This window comes from Scatophagus argus, chromosome 13, assembly GCF_020382885.2.
Source record: "Scatophagus argus isolate fScaArg1 chromosome 13, fScaArg1.pri, whole genome shotgun sequence".
Taxonomy (NCBI): domain Eukaryota; kingdom Metazoa; phylum Chordata; class Actinopteri; family Scatophagidae; genus Scatophagus; species Scatophagus argus.
In genome coordinates this window covers 21,498,128-21,513,476 of record NC_058505.1, presented here as the reverse complement: position 1 = coordinate 21,513,476, position 15,349 = coordinate 21,498,128, and positions in this window count along the sequence as shown.

Below are 15,349 nucleotides of genomic sequence, written 5' to 3'. Positions count from 1 at the left end.
AACGACAGTGTTTTGATGGAAAGCTGCCACATTTGGAATGTAGAATTTGAGAAAGCACAATTACTGCAGTTTGATGTCAATGGATATTTATAGCTTTGTACATATCTCTTTAAACTCCCACCTCTTGTCTTTGCTTATTGCTAGGTATAGGGCCATGATGGAGATAGATGATGTTGCAGGAGATGATGATGCTGTTGCTAATGGTGTCATAAAGAGAGTTTCATTGTGTTGATGTGTTTTTAGGGAATGCACAATAGCTGAGAAGAGAGGACTTACATCCTAATTGTTCAACATTTGTTATAGCTAGTATTTTAGTTAAACAAGCTGATATCGAGGGTAAATGGAATATGGCAGACACTTTTTAATTGCTGCTCGTTTAGGTGTTGGTCTGTTTTCTTTCCTGCCTAACAATAAAGAATGGCTACACCATTAAATAAGATGTAGAGCCTGCAAGCAAGTACCCTGATTGGTCGACAGAAAACACAGACAATGTTTGACGAAAAGGACGGGAGTGAAATGAAAGTAGTCTCTGTTCTAGTTCTTGTGGTAATCAGTGACCTATAGTTTTGGTTCACTGGTCATTATTCATTTTAGCTGGAGGTTTAAAGAGTACAGGCAGCAGAAGGTGTGAATATTTGGAGTGGTATAAAAGTTGTAGAGAATATGATCCATATCATCAAATTACCTGTAAACACTGTAAAGAATACTGCTGACTTCATAAAGCAGTCATACAGTGATTTGATAGAATGGATATTCCTTAATCTCGTCAATTGCAATAAAACTGAAACAGAAATATAATCTTTGAAAAACGAAAGTTTTATTTTTAAAGGTTTTAACAACAGAAAGGCGTTATTGTTGATTAATCTTCCAACTGAAATACAAATAATAGCGTGCAGTGTGAAGTAAGGACCATGTATGTATGTTGCTAATCTTACTGTATTCTAGTACAAGACATACTTGGATCAAATATTAAATAAAAATTGTATGTAGGACCAGTGCTGAATGTTAGCCAAGCTGAGCAGAACACATTTTCAACATATTCATTTCTGTGAATTACAATATTTAATATCATCTATAATGTCTCAGCCATCAGCAGCAAATTTATTCAGCTGTGGTGAATTCTTATTAATTCTTTGAGTTGACCGGCTACAAAATTAAATTTGTGGCTGTTAATTGGCTAATATGCTCTCTGCTTGCCAGCATCTGTACTGTTTGTTTAGCCAAAGACATCCCTTCAAAAAAGAAACAATGCTCTGTATCACTTTAATGTTGGAAAGACTGCAGTGTGACTTTTTGTTGTTTAAAAAAAAACAACACAGTGGTTTATTTTCAGACAGATGGCTAGCAGCTCACTTGTCAGTGGTCGAGTTGGGGGAAATGTTGAATAGTTTGTAGTGCATCATGAAAATTCAAAGTTTAGGCACATATGACTTGTAAAGTATGCTGACCTAAAAGCTCTAAATTGGGACCTCATGAATTTGCAGTCGGCCTGTAGCCTAAAGCGTTAATGTTAGCTCGAGCAGCTCAAGTTCATGCAAGCTCTCAACAATATTATGAATGGTCATCATATATCAAAACTTTTAATTATGTTGTCCTACCCAGCTTTCCAGCAGTTAACCAGAATCACAACTGGATCATGTAATATCTTTTTTAAACATGAGCTAAATCGATCACGTTTTTAGAAAGCTAAATTTGCTTGAGGTTGAAGTACCCTGGGAACACCTCAAAGTGCTAACATATCATATTATGCGGTTATGATTATGTAGATAACTTTATGATTGTGCCTGCCCTTTAAGCTGTAGTCATAATCAGAAAAAAATGGAATAAGACAATTAGGCAGTAGTTAACCAAAGGAATACTGAGGTTAATGGGTAAAATGTCAAGGACAGAGAGCTGTATGTCAATTTGCTTTCAGGCCCGAGAACCTCTCCTTACTTTGTAAATGTTGCTAAGAACTTTTTAAAAGTTTTCATAAACAGAAAAAAAAAGTCTTCATTTATTAAAAAGGTTAATTGTCCACAGATACTGAACCCTTAACCAAAGCTGCTTTGGCTGCTTGCACTATTTGCAAATAGTTTTTCATTGCAACAATATGTACAACAGGTTACAGTCATGCTACCATTGCAACACGATCTGAAGGAATGTAAAGAAAATGATCTGCCATAAAAGTTAATTATTTTTACATACAAATCTGTGAATACATTTTGTAAATGAGGCCTATTGCTTGCCCTTGTTTTTGCTATGGGTTTCCAGCATGCTCATTTCATGAATTTCAGTGAGACTGTGTTCAACACTGTAACAGTCCCTATAAAAAGAAATAATCACATGCATTAATGTGTTATCCCTGTGTACAGTCTTGGAGACAGAGAAGTATATTTTGATATGATAGATGTTGTTGAATGTGGTTTGAAATCAAATTCAAAAGATATTATCTAATTTGATGTAAAAGGCATGTCAGTGGAGTATAATTTAATAAGTTATCGTAAATATCAGTACCAATATTTAAGGTGAATATATTTTAGCTTCAGATTTTTACATTTACATTTATAGTTTCATGTGCTTTTAGCGACAGCAACAAAGAAATATGTTTTGAGGAGAAAGATAAGTTTGACTGGAACATTTAATGAGCTTTTTAAACTGTGGTGCAGTGAAAATGAGAGCTTGATTTTGGAATACTGATTTGAACCTTTGGTTGAAGGTGCAATTTGTAAGATACAGTCAGAACTTAAGGTTAGAACATTTAAAAAATGAACTTACCTTATCAACAGAATGTGAAGAAGAAACTGTGTTGACATTATGTCAAAGACTTTCATGTATTGTGCTGCAGAGATATCAACTACTAAGTTTCATTCATTATCATTTAGTCTAATAAATAACCAAACTCATCAAATGTCCAGAAAGGAAATATTACACCTATTTTCCTTAGTGAACAGCAAAATACAACCCCACACCTTTTGAATTCAAGTTTATCTCTTTACCAAACTGAGACAAGCTGAATTGCCTGGCGAATTCCTGCCATTTTCACCTGCTGCTGATGTCCAACTCTCTCACTCCTCTGCCATTTCGCATTTTGCTGTCTCCACCTGCTGTGTATTTTCATCCCCTGAATCACTATTCGCAACTGCTGTAAGGCACGTCCATACTGTCTCCTCTGTCAAACTGGTCTCCGCCAGTCTTAGGGGCTGTGTCTGGTTCCAGTATGGTATCCAACTGTGTTCTCTGGGAGGCTTAACCGCAGCTGTGATTTCCCTGGTCTGAGGTCACGATCCAACGGTCAGCTGCAGGATCACTAGCTTCATGGCTAACTGGTAGCGATTGCTACAGCCAAAAGTAACCACAGCAGAGTATAGTGAGCAGCTACCCTCAAATTCTGGCGATGTTTTACAAGTTGCTCCTTTAAAGACACACAATGAACAGTACTGCCACAATTAACGGTACTGCCAATGAATTATTGGCAGAGAAATGTTCATATCATATGTTTTGATGTCTTTAAACTTTGAGTATTAGTCGATGGTTCTGATATTTTATTTTTAGTATTCTGATGTATTTTTCCATTTCCAGCTGAGGAGTGATGTTGTTACTTCATTGGAGTTTCTGTATTGGTAAATGTAAAGTCATGGTTGCTAAAAGCTGTGTTTTGAATGGAGATAATGGAAAGCATAATGAACATGAAAGAAGACTGAGACTGAGAGCCCTGTAAGAATCTAATGGAACCAAGAACATCTGTCTAGCACCCTACACATGAGCCCAAGAATTAGCATTTTCCGGAAGACTGTTACTGGGCCTGATCATTCCTGCCACAAAAAATAGTGCCATTATCTGAAATCACGGGCCAAACCAGATTTAATCACAGGAAATGACTCTTTATGCACTGTGTTTTGGCTTCTAGTTGTATAATTCCATTAGCAGAGGTAAATCTTCTATGAAATTCAAAGGATATTTAGACATCTCTGAAGCCCCTCTCACATTGTTGTTAGACAGCAGCCTTATTAACAGCTTGTGAACCCTAGAACACTCAAGCAAGAGCCCTTGATACTCTTATGTGAAATTATTATATGACAACTTCATGAAAATGGACAGGACTAGCTGCTGTTGAAGCTGGTTCTTAAGTTTGAGATACTACTGGTACGGACGATAAACTAGTCAAAATGTGTGCAGTAGTTTATTAGTTTGTTTGGGTTGATAACTGGGTTCATGTTTTTGTTATGCTAGCAGCTACATAGCTAGCCTTTATTCTTCCTGTTGTTACATAATTAATGGCCTTTTTCATTACATATTTCATAGAATTAACCAGCCGTTGAAAGTTTTATTAAAATAGACTGAATGTGAATGATCCACAGATAACTACTTAGTAATCATTAGCCTATGTCTTATTTCTGATAATCAGGGGTTTTTTTTTTAAATCAATTTCTTTCATTTAATTTCTATTAATATCATATATCGATATTTTTAATTAATGTATGTTAAATAACTTTCTAATTATGAAATCTGTTGCTAATCGCCAAGGCAACCATCTGCACTCATATGACTGCATGGTCTTACAGAGAGGGAAATCTTACAGTAATACTGATGGTAGTATTCTGCAACTGTCACTTGAGGATCTTGAAAGCAGTGAAATATGATCGACATTTTGCATTCCTACTGTAAGTCATTCAGGAAACCAGCTGCTGATATCAGTTTATTTTCTGTAACCTTCTTTGACTCACCACTGTTGCCTCACAGCAGACAGGTCAGATCAGCATTGCTGTAGGTCTTGCATGCTCTCACAACACACTAAAATAACAGAAAGCAGTTTGAGTTTGATACTGTGAAATGGTCATGAGAAAAGTGAATCACAGTTCATACATAAAAACATCAAAGTTGTAGTTCATCATTTTGGGAAATACTTTTGTTTTCTGTTTGAGGGAATAGTGTAAGAAGAGTGATACCAATCTCACATCTGTGTGATAAAATCTGATTAGCCTAGCTTAGCATAAAGACTGGAGGCAGAGGGAAAGAGCTAGCCTGGCTCCGTCCAGCTTTCAAAAATACATCCACCAGCACCTCTAAAGCTGACTACCTGACTTTGTACACAAAGGGAAATGTAAACATAGTTTGTGTGAGATTTTTGTGCTTAAATAGTTCTCTTGGAAAGAAAATCAAATATTTCCCACAATGTTGTACTGTTTCTTTAATAAGATCAAGACAATGGGCTGTCTGAGAAGACTGTCCTGCAAGACTGAAACCATGTTCTGAAATGCTATTATGTCGTGTGAGTCCAACAGGATCCCGTGGTTAGAAAATATTATACAGAACCTATTCTTGAGAACTTTCTTGTTAGATTTTTGGTGTAGATTTAGGTTTGTTGTTGTTGTTGTTGTTTTTTTAATCAGATTTATACACTAATCTGCTGAAAAGATCTGCTATCTGTTTATAATTATGAACAACGGTAACAGTTTGCTGTTTCTATTGTTGTAATATAGACATTTGTATCTTTATACTGTGTGTGGACCCAGACTGATGGTTTGGGTAATTAGCTTGGTGGAAAATGCTAATGTTTAGCATAGACTGAAAGACATTATCACCTGGAGCACCGGGAGCCAGTTTACTTACAAATCCATCCAATCACAACCTGAACTGCACCAGTCTTCAGTCTGTAGCCCACTGAGTGCTACACTGCAAGACTTCTAACATTTTAATGGAAATTGCTTCTAAATGTGCTTCTATCATGTGAATACCTTGGGACCCCAGTTTAGGTGCAATTTTCCACTTTCCACTGTTTTATAATCTGTTATTTTATTTTAAACATCTTTATGTACAAAGTGTACATCTGTAATTGTGAAAGCCAATTCCCTACCTTTAGTCCTGAGAATTTATACTTTTAAAAGTAAAAGTTTGGAACAAATCTGTAAAAGTTATAGACCGTTCTGATAGTTGTAGGAAACAAGCTACAGTTTTAGATATCATCTTCAATGTAGCTCAGATCCATTTAGCTTACTGCAATTTATGTGAATTTTAGTGTTCCCTGTTTGTCAGCATAATTGGTAAATGAGGCAAGAAGCACATGATGAAGACAAAATTTCATTCTCAACTTATGTTCTGTGAATACCTGTCTAGTCACCCTCAGTGGCTGTGTTTACATGTAAACTGCTCTCAATATTCTGTAGATTTTTTTTTTCATTGTGCAGTACATTTATTGCATTGTTGGCTCTCTTCACGCTCCAGATGCTTATTTTACGAGAATATAGTGTATGTAAGATATCCTAGATTAAGATAAAGTACGGTGACGGAGGGAAACAGTTCAAGTTCAGGTATAGTGGCCTGCAGCCTGCAGAACAGAACACAGTACTGAACATTTAATTTTATATTTTTTATAATCTTTTGATGGGGTTTTAGCTATCAATAGGCTTCTAGAGCTCAGAATGTTAGCCAAAAAAAAAATTTGCTTCCCCTTTAATATGAATAACTACTTTAGTCTGATAATGAAAAGAATATCAGCTAGTTCATTTATCAGTTAGCTAGGCCTTCTTCACCACCAAGCTAATTCTAGTGGCCTGTTAATGGCCTGGAGTTAAAAAAAAGAAAGAGTACCAGTGTTCCCACAATAATGCAATGTATTTTTTTATATGATTAAGATGAGAATTGACTCTGTAAAGTGTCATATCATACATAAACTATATTCTATTAGAGTAACGCCAAGAGGCTTTTATGGTGGGACCATATTCCAAACAAAATCTGGTCTTGTTTTTTTCTTTAAAGCCGTGATTTAGCTTCACCATGTGCATAAGCTAGCTAGCAGAAAAATCCCCACAACCATCCCAGTTTTGGTGTTGTTTTATATGCAGTTTCATGTTAGCTTGCTAATCACCATGTCAGTAACTGTCAAAGCTTCAAAAACAAAACTGTTGGAAGGAGACATAATTAAAACAAGCTATGATGCATTGACTTGCACTGAGACTAGTATTATTTTGGAGTGCCATCATATTTGGGCTAGCAGAACGATGTTGAGGGCTAATAGCAGTATTGATGAACTGTGTGACCAATAGACTGAACTGTTACATCCAAACTGACTCTGTGAACACGTACAATAATGACAGACATCCTAAGGTATCTGTTTTCAAGTGGTGTCTCTGTAACAAAATAAAAGTTTGATATCAAATATGTCTGTCTCAGTTTTTATCTGTCTCACCCTCTTTACCCAGTTTCCCCCGGGGGATCAATAAAGTATTCTGTTTAGACAGAGATAGATTAAAAGTAGGAGAAGGAAGTTAATAAAATGATCAAATAAAGGAAATCTAGAAATTCAAGACGATCTCCAGAATAAATGTTGGCACTGTACATTTCTGAAACTTGGGATATGTTGAAACTTTGCACGTCTATTTTTCAATTTTATGTGATGATTACGCTGCACTTAAGGTATGATAAGGTTTAGGTATGTACTGTGGCAATGTTTTGTTCTGGCTATGATCTATTGATTAGCCTGTTACAGATACTTTGAAAAGGACATGTCTAATAAATATTGGACAAAAATAGATTTTAGAGAGTGATTTTAAAATCATGCAAGGCTGCATTATCACCGAGGGCCCAGTGTGTTTCAATTGGTTTGGACTAATTTGCTTGAGATTCTATTGGAGACTAATGTATTACCAACTGACATGATAAAAGCTTTAATGTGGGCTCTGTTTTTAACAATAACAATGGCTGACATTTCAATTTTGAGCTTACATATTAAAGAGTCCTGAATAAATGTGTTTATAAATGAAGGGATTTACAGGGGAACAGTAGTTACATTATGCCCAGGCCCCACATAGCAGTCCAAAAGAAATTCAAAATAAAAAGACAATATTTATGTGGCATTCAGAACACATTTAATTTAATTTTTCTATTTCTATCTAATTTTTCCTGCAGCAAGTTTCCCAGAACTTAAAGTATTCTCACCCTCATCTTTTCCAATAATCAGATTGAACTGTCTTTTTATTAAACTTCATTTAAGTTTGACATGGTGTTCATATTAATTGGTATTTTATTTTTTTCCTCACTAACCAATCAGCAGTTTCCATTCCACATATATCTCACCATTGACACAGCTAAAATGTGATTGCAGCTGCCAGTAGTTCCTCATAGGACAATTGGGTCAAACCCTTCACTGTAGTTCAGATACAAGCACATAACCCCTGATACCCCAGCCCCAATGACCCATCGCCTCCCAGTCACACAGTAAGAAGGTAAGTTTACTTTTTCCTCTCGCTGACAATAGATCATTTTTTGAAAGTCTGGTACTTTGGCACATTAAAGTTGCCAAGTGAAGCTCTGACAGAGGAGGAGGAGATGAGAGGAAGTGGATGTGTTAATAGGAGCAATTCTTACTATTAATAGGACAATGAATGACAGTGATAAGGCCTAGTTATAATTTTGTGAGATAATATAAATTTGGATCAGTCTTGATCACTGAAGGAGAAACATGGCAATGTTTGCTGAGGCTGAATTCATATTTACCCTCACTGTGGGAGGAAGAAGTGAAACAACACCAGGCTTTTTGGTGGAGAGAAGCATACAGGGGGAAAATGCAACAGACAGGGAGGGAGGGACGTGTGTGATCAGCAAGAAAGTCAGATAACTGATGACCTGAATACACAGACTGAAGAAAAGATGCTAAAATGGAAGGAATAAAGTGGACATGTGGTAATAATGACTTATTCACTGGTTTGTGGATTTGAAAATAAGGGTATTGCATAGCTTTTATATTTCTATTTACTTTTTACCTCAGTTTCCCTCCTCTGTCTCTGCCTTGCTTATTCACCCGCAGTCTACACCTATTCCCCTCATTGCTGCTGCAACCCTGCAATCTCAGTTGAGTTTCCATGGCAATAAGATGGAGGAGAGCACAGAGACCAAAAAGACTGGGGGTGGGTAGTAGATAGAGAACAGGGAGACAGAGATTTGCTTTACTACACAAATCTGAACAGAAATGCAGTCTGTGTGTTTATGTAGTATAATGTGTCTTCATACAGTATGTGCTATGTACTCCTTTATGTGTATGTATTTGTACATGCACTGTAGACAAAGCTTTGATTGGCTGGTCACAAATTCACCATGGCAACTATGCCAGAGAGCTCAGTATGAATTCAGAATACTGGAGCACACACACTCACACAAAATGGAAGTGAAGTATGTGATCCAGTCAGCATTCAGGACAGCAGACCAACCAATCAGTGCTGGTCCTGCAGAGGAGTCTCTTGTCTCTGACAGAGGTGTGCACTGACTCTCTGAGGGGCAGGGGGTAACAAGAGGAACTTTTTTCATATTTGGCGTGGCATCTAGCCATGTGGTGAACAAGTGAACACCCCTCTCACCGTCCTTTACAGATGTTGCTAAAATTGTGAAAGGCCTTCTTTAAAGTTAGTATTTTGTTTGTCCACTGGTGATGCAACATGCTGAAAGGTCCATAGTTTCAGGTGATTTTAGACTAATGAAAACACAATTATACATATTATATTCCATTTCTGCCAGTAGATCCACCTAAATCCTAAACAATGAACCTTGACCAGTTGGAACCTGCATTAATGTGATTCACTTCATGTGGTCATAATGGCAAATACCTTAACAAACATTAAAACAAGAGTTAAGCTTTAAGTCACTATTCAGACACAAACCAGCTTTGCATTAAGTACAGCTTTCTTTAAGAGAATAAGTTGTTTCAGGTGACATGCTGAAATATGATCTAAGACACCAGACCTTACAAAAGGGCTTATGAGATAGCTTTTCCAACTCTCGAGAGTCATCATGGCATCAACTATTTTATCCTTCCTCACAACAATCATATTGTATGCACTATTCAGCCACACGAATGACAAATGACAAAAAGTACAGCAGTCAAAGTCATGTGAACAAAGTTCAACAAAGATTTTGTTTAGACACTTGAGATTAGGAGAGGTTTTGTGACTCTTTTCTTCTGAGAAGGTGCACTTATTAATTCACGACCACAAGAGGCCTCTTGTCACAATGTTAGCACAGGTTTTTGAGCTTTTAGATAGGCCTCTGGCTTCCAGTTCCCTACTTCTCAACCCCGCAGTTGCATCTAAATAATTACTTTCCGGTGTCGCCATCCAATCCAAGTCCAGGAAGCACTTTTCTTGCTTTCTGTGAACTGGGACTGTGTGTTTTCTTGGCTAGCTCGTTGTTTTGTTGCTTGAGTGTGTGGGCTAGATGTTGTGAACAGAACAGTTTCAACTGCAGCTATAACTGTCAAAGTAAACAAGTGTGCTAGGCTGTCAAGTAAGAAATGGATCACAGACATTATGTGCAAGGCTGTATCAGTTTTCCAATTGAGTCAGAGTGCTTATAGGCTCAATCAGGGCACACACATGTCACAGGGGGACAGTGAGGCTAACCATAGCAGCTCTTTGGTAGACCACTGGGGTGCTTAGACTAACCAGAGAGCCCCAGGGTAACTATGGAGAATAAAACATGGATGTGGCTTCTTAAGACAAAGACAAATTCTGGTCAAATAAACAAGTGTTTGTTTAAATGCACACTGAGGACCAAGGCCAGCCCTCCAACTATACTTTTACAAAAAGTTTCACTTAGTGTCCAACTCATGGAATGTGATGTTTATTGGATACAGCTGGTCAAATATGCTATAATTTTATCCTGCATTTGAAAATAAGAAGCCTAATAAAAATCAACTTGGCATATAAACCATATTCACGTGGTGGCCAATTTACTTACTGTCACAGTCAGGATGGGAAGCTCAAATGTACGACTGTCCCAGGACGCAAGTCATATAAAGGTAGAATCAGACAAATGATTGCCATTTCACCATTTCCTGACTGATCAGCTGGTGGGTTATTGGGTCATATTTCAAGTAAAACTACACACCCAGACAACACCCAACTCACTAGCTGACATTACAGTCTGATAGTGTTACAGGATATGATGGGAAAAGAATCAGTTCTGAAATATCAATACATGGGTTGCGTACATTCCCAAGATGCAGGACTACTTGTGGTTCCTAGAATCTTCAAAAGTAGCTTGCGAACCAGAGCCTTTAGTTATGAAGCTCCTCTAGTGTGGAACCATCTCCTGGTTTTGATGCGGGAGGCAGACACCCTCTCTATACCTACTCCTCTTCTTGATAAAGCTGGCCTAGGCCGGCCCCTAGTTATGCTGCTATGGACTGCCGGGGGTCCTCTCACGACGCACTGAGCTCTTTCTTCCTCTCCCTCTCCTTCTGCACACATTTATGTCACATTAATGCATATCATTAACCCAACTTCCATCCATCCATCCATTTTCTATACCGCTTATCCGTCAGGGTCATGGGGAGCTGGAGCCTATCCCAGCTGACTACGGGCGAGAGGCGGGGTTCACCCTGGACTGGTCACCAGTCAATCGCAGGGCCAACACACAAAGACAAACAACCACACACTCTCACACTCACACCTAGGGGCGATGTAGAGTAGCCATTTAACCTAATGTGCATGTCTTTGGTATTGTGGGAGGAAGCCGGAGTACCCGGAGAAAACCCACGCAGGCACAGGGAGAACATGCAAACTCCACATAGAAGGGCCCAGACCGGGATTCGAACCTGGAACCCTCTTGCTATGAGGCGACAGTGCTAACCACTGCACCACCGTGCTGCTAACCCAACTTCTTCTCTGCTTTCTCGTCTCGCAGGTTCCCATGGATCGTGGTTGGACCTCCTGCTGTGGTCCTGCTCGAAACTTACTGCGATTACTACTGTTTAGTCATAATCTATTTTAATTCTATCACTACTATGACTACAGCTATGACTATTATTATTGTTACTACTATTGTTATCATATTCACCATAGTACCTGCATGCTTCATCATTATCATTATCTATAGTTCCAATACTTTGGGCCTATAGATACTTCACTGTTTCATAGTCCAAATCTGACTTAAACACAAGTCCTCATGTCAGACTCTCGTGCTGCTTTAGCCCAGCCTGCACTGATGTACACACATGTGAGAAGTGCGTGTTATTTGTCATCAATATTAAAGTTCAGTGTGTTTTTTCTGAGGGCATGAGTCACGCTCGGCACGTCTCTGTTTCTGTGTGTGGCTGTTTATCTTTTTCAGACACAGGCCAGACACAGCGGATGTCTATGTTGCCTCTGCCTTTGTTTTAACAATTCTTATTATGATCATCCATGTTACAATTTTTTCCTGGAACAGATTGAAAGGTTGAAGCTGTCAAGTCCTTTTCTGACGGGCTCTGCACAAGATTCTCCAATGTTTCTGATGTACAATTCAATTTTGTTTCTGTATTTTTTGCTTTTGTTTTAGTTTTTAGTCACGCTCCACCACTTTGGCCCAGACTGAATTATCTGTAGAATTCAGTTCAGCTCAGTTCAATTTATTTATCTCAAATCACAACAGCAGTTGTCTCATGACAGTTTCCAATTAGAGCAAGTCTAGACCAAACTCTTTAATTTGATTTTGAGAATTTTAAAACTATTAGATGGATGGCCATGAAATATTTGTACTGACATTCATTTTCCCCACAGGGTTGAAGCCTACTGACTGATTTATTTTTCTAGTGTCAGCAGCAGGATGAAGTTTGTGATTTTGAGTGAAGTGTCTCAAGAACTGTTGGATGGAATAACTCTGACGTTTGGAAAGCACACACACTCGATTGAACTGTACTCACTTTGGTGACTGTCTGGCTTTTTGTCTGGCATCATCATGAGGAAATAAGTTCTGATTATGACACTTTCAAAAATCTTATTTTCTAAATTTGATCCAATTGATCTAATTTTAAAATGTGTTTTGATGCTGTATGTTTTATTATTTAACAACAACAGCTATTCATTTGTACACACAGCTGTATGGTACAAGTCGTGCAAAAAATGAAATGTGGTATCCTGTCTGTAGTGTTGGTTTTTGTGTGGTTTGTGTAGATCAGCACACTGACATTTTAATTCTAGTTAGAGAAATGTTGTAATGATCTGGCTGGATAATCAATTGTTTAAACTGATTCCAGGGAGAAAGACAGAGAGACAGAGAGACGGAGGGGGAAACTGACTCTTGACTCGACTTTTGCCAGAAGAGTGGCACATTGTGCTCAGTGTACTGTCAGTTCATAAGCTTGTCTCAGCAGAGAGCAGAGAGAGTTCATCTGAATGCACATTTATGCATAAATCATCCACCCAAACTAGTTATTTTCTCTGATATAGAGAACTGCACCCACATGGACATCTCACTACACCTCTGTCAGTCCCTGTAGGCTATATCACCTTTTAAATTATGTGGAACAGCGTGAGATCTCCAGGTGAAGTCTTTTTTTTAAACAATATCTTTATTGATTTTTTTTTATTTCACCTACAGTATTACTCAGTACAACACAATGCAGTAAAAATGCTATTGAACCCCCATCACACCCCTCCCCCGTAACACATCAACATTTCTTTCTCTCGCTGTCAAATATCTTTTTTTTTTTTTTTTAAAAAAAAAAGAACTATCAACAGCACCTCTACTGTAGTTAAAATGTGCATACATTTTAACATAAATACATTTTAAAAAATTACAGTTAGACCCTTGCTAACATTCCCTATGACATGCCCCTCTTTTAATTTAAGGTTTTCTGGAGTTCTATGTTTGCCTCTTTAATAAACTGGTTAAACGGTCTGCAGCGTTTCTCATATACCCCCAAGTTATATGTTGCTCTCTCCAATGACATGCATTGATCAAAGTAATTCTTTAACAATTTACTTCAATAATCAGACAGTTTGCCAGGATAGAGGGAACTCTCTAGGGGAAACAGAAATAAGTATTTGTAGACAGCTCTGAAGGAGCTCAGGATTTATCAGGTGGACAGCCTCTTTAATGCACTATTTCACTGTATGACCCAGGACTGTGTGTGACCTTTTGGATGTTTAGAAGAACATTAACATTAAATCCTGATTATCTGGTTAGCGTGTCAAGAGACTTAAATAATCAATGAAGTTAAGCTACTGTGCATACACTTGCACAACCTCTCTTGGGAGATGCACTTAAATTTTCTGCTAGGGATTGCTGCAGGTAATATTAATAATGTTTCCCCCTATTATTTCACCCACCTAGCACCTTATAAATCTGAATGAATTTTTGAATCAAATAAGCTATTAAAATATTGCAAATAAGCTGTCTGTAGGTGGCCTATCCAAATAAAGCGTTGTTTTATTGCAGTAATAATACTTTTTTTTCCCATAAATTCCATCAAAGCATCACTGTGCCCAATAATAATCATATATTCACTCACTCAATGAGGCCTCCAGTAGGCATGGTATAATGGTATAATACACAGTGAAGCACAGTATATCATACATACTATATAGTGTATTCACGGGATAACTAGCTTTCACAGGTAGACTGCCCATAGTAAAAATAAGCCTAATCTGAGTTTTATGTCTGTTCTGCAGATAGTGTGTCCTTGTTACAATTTTTCCCTCCCATCAAAACTCATATCACATTTGAATATTAGTCCCTCGGCCTCACCACAGGTATTGCATCCACTGTTCATTTATTCAGCTCAGCAAATGGTGAAGATTGAGTAGAGGGCTCCCTCTACTGCTTAAAATGTGAAATACATCTCTGGAAAGAAATAGAGCCACAAACAGCTAAAAGCCGGATCCAAGCACAATGAATTGTTTGTGGGACATTTTATGCCTTTAATTTCAAGCTGACAGTAGAGAAGCAACAGGTAGTCAGACATGGGGAACAACATTTAACAAAGACCATGTCAATACAGTCTGCTCCTTAACCAGCAGACCACCAGGGCTTCTTCTGAACCGGGTCTTTCTTTCACAGGCTGAATTATAAATATGTAGTCAAAACTACTTAACACGATGTGCTAAATGGTGTTTTCAAAACTTGAAAGCATAACACTCTTGTTGGCCATTAGCTTTTGCAAGTTAAATTAACGTTATTCATTCACCCGGTAAATGAATATTTCTCTTCATAATATGACCTCCTCTTTCTGTCAACTGCTAAACACAGGATCTCAGGCCAGTTGGAGGACTTACACCGGAGACTTATATTGTTGCCAGTTCATTATTCAAATTGGTTCAGTGTACACATAAATACGTTGCTCTCCTTAGAATGTAGAATGAAACGACAGTGCAGACTCAGGGAGGGCAGACAGAGACCAGACGGTGTAGGATAACAACATATTATAAGGTTGCATTATACAGTATTTGCATAACCTTTGTTTAAGCTGGGCCTTGACTGCAGTTGGCCTCTGCAAGATCAGAATAGAAGATGTGAGCAAACTCAGTCACAGCTTTAGCTAACCAGGGCTGTTCTGATATACACCAATTAGCCACAACATTAAAACCACTGACAGGTGAAGTGAATAAAAGTAACAAAT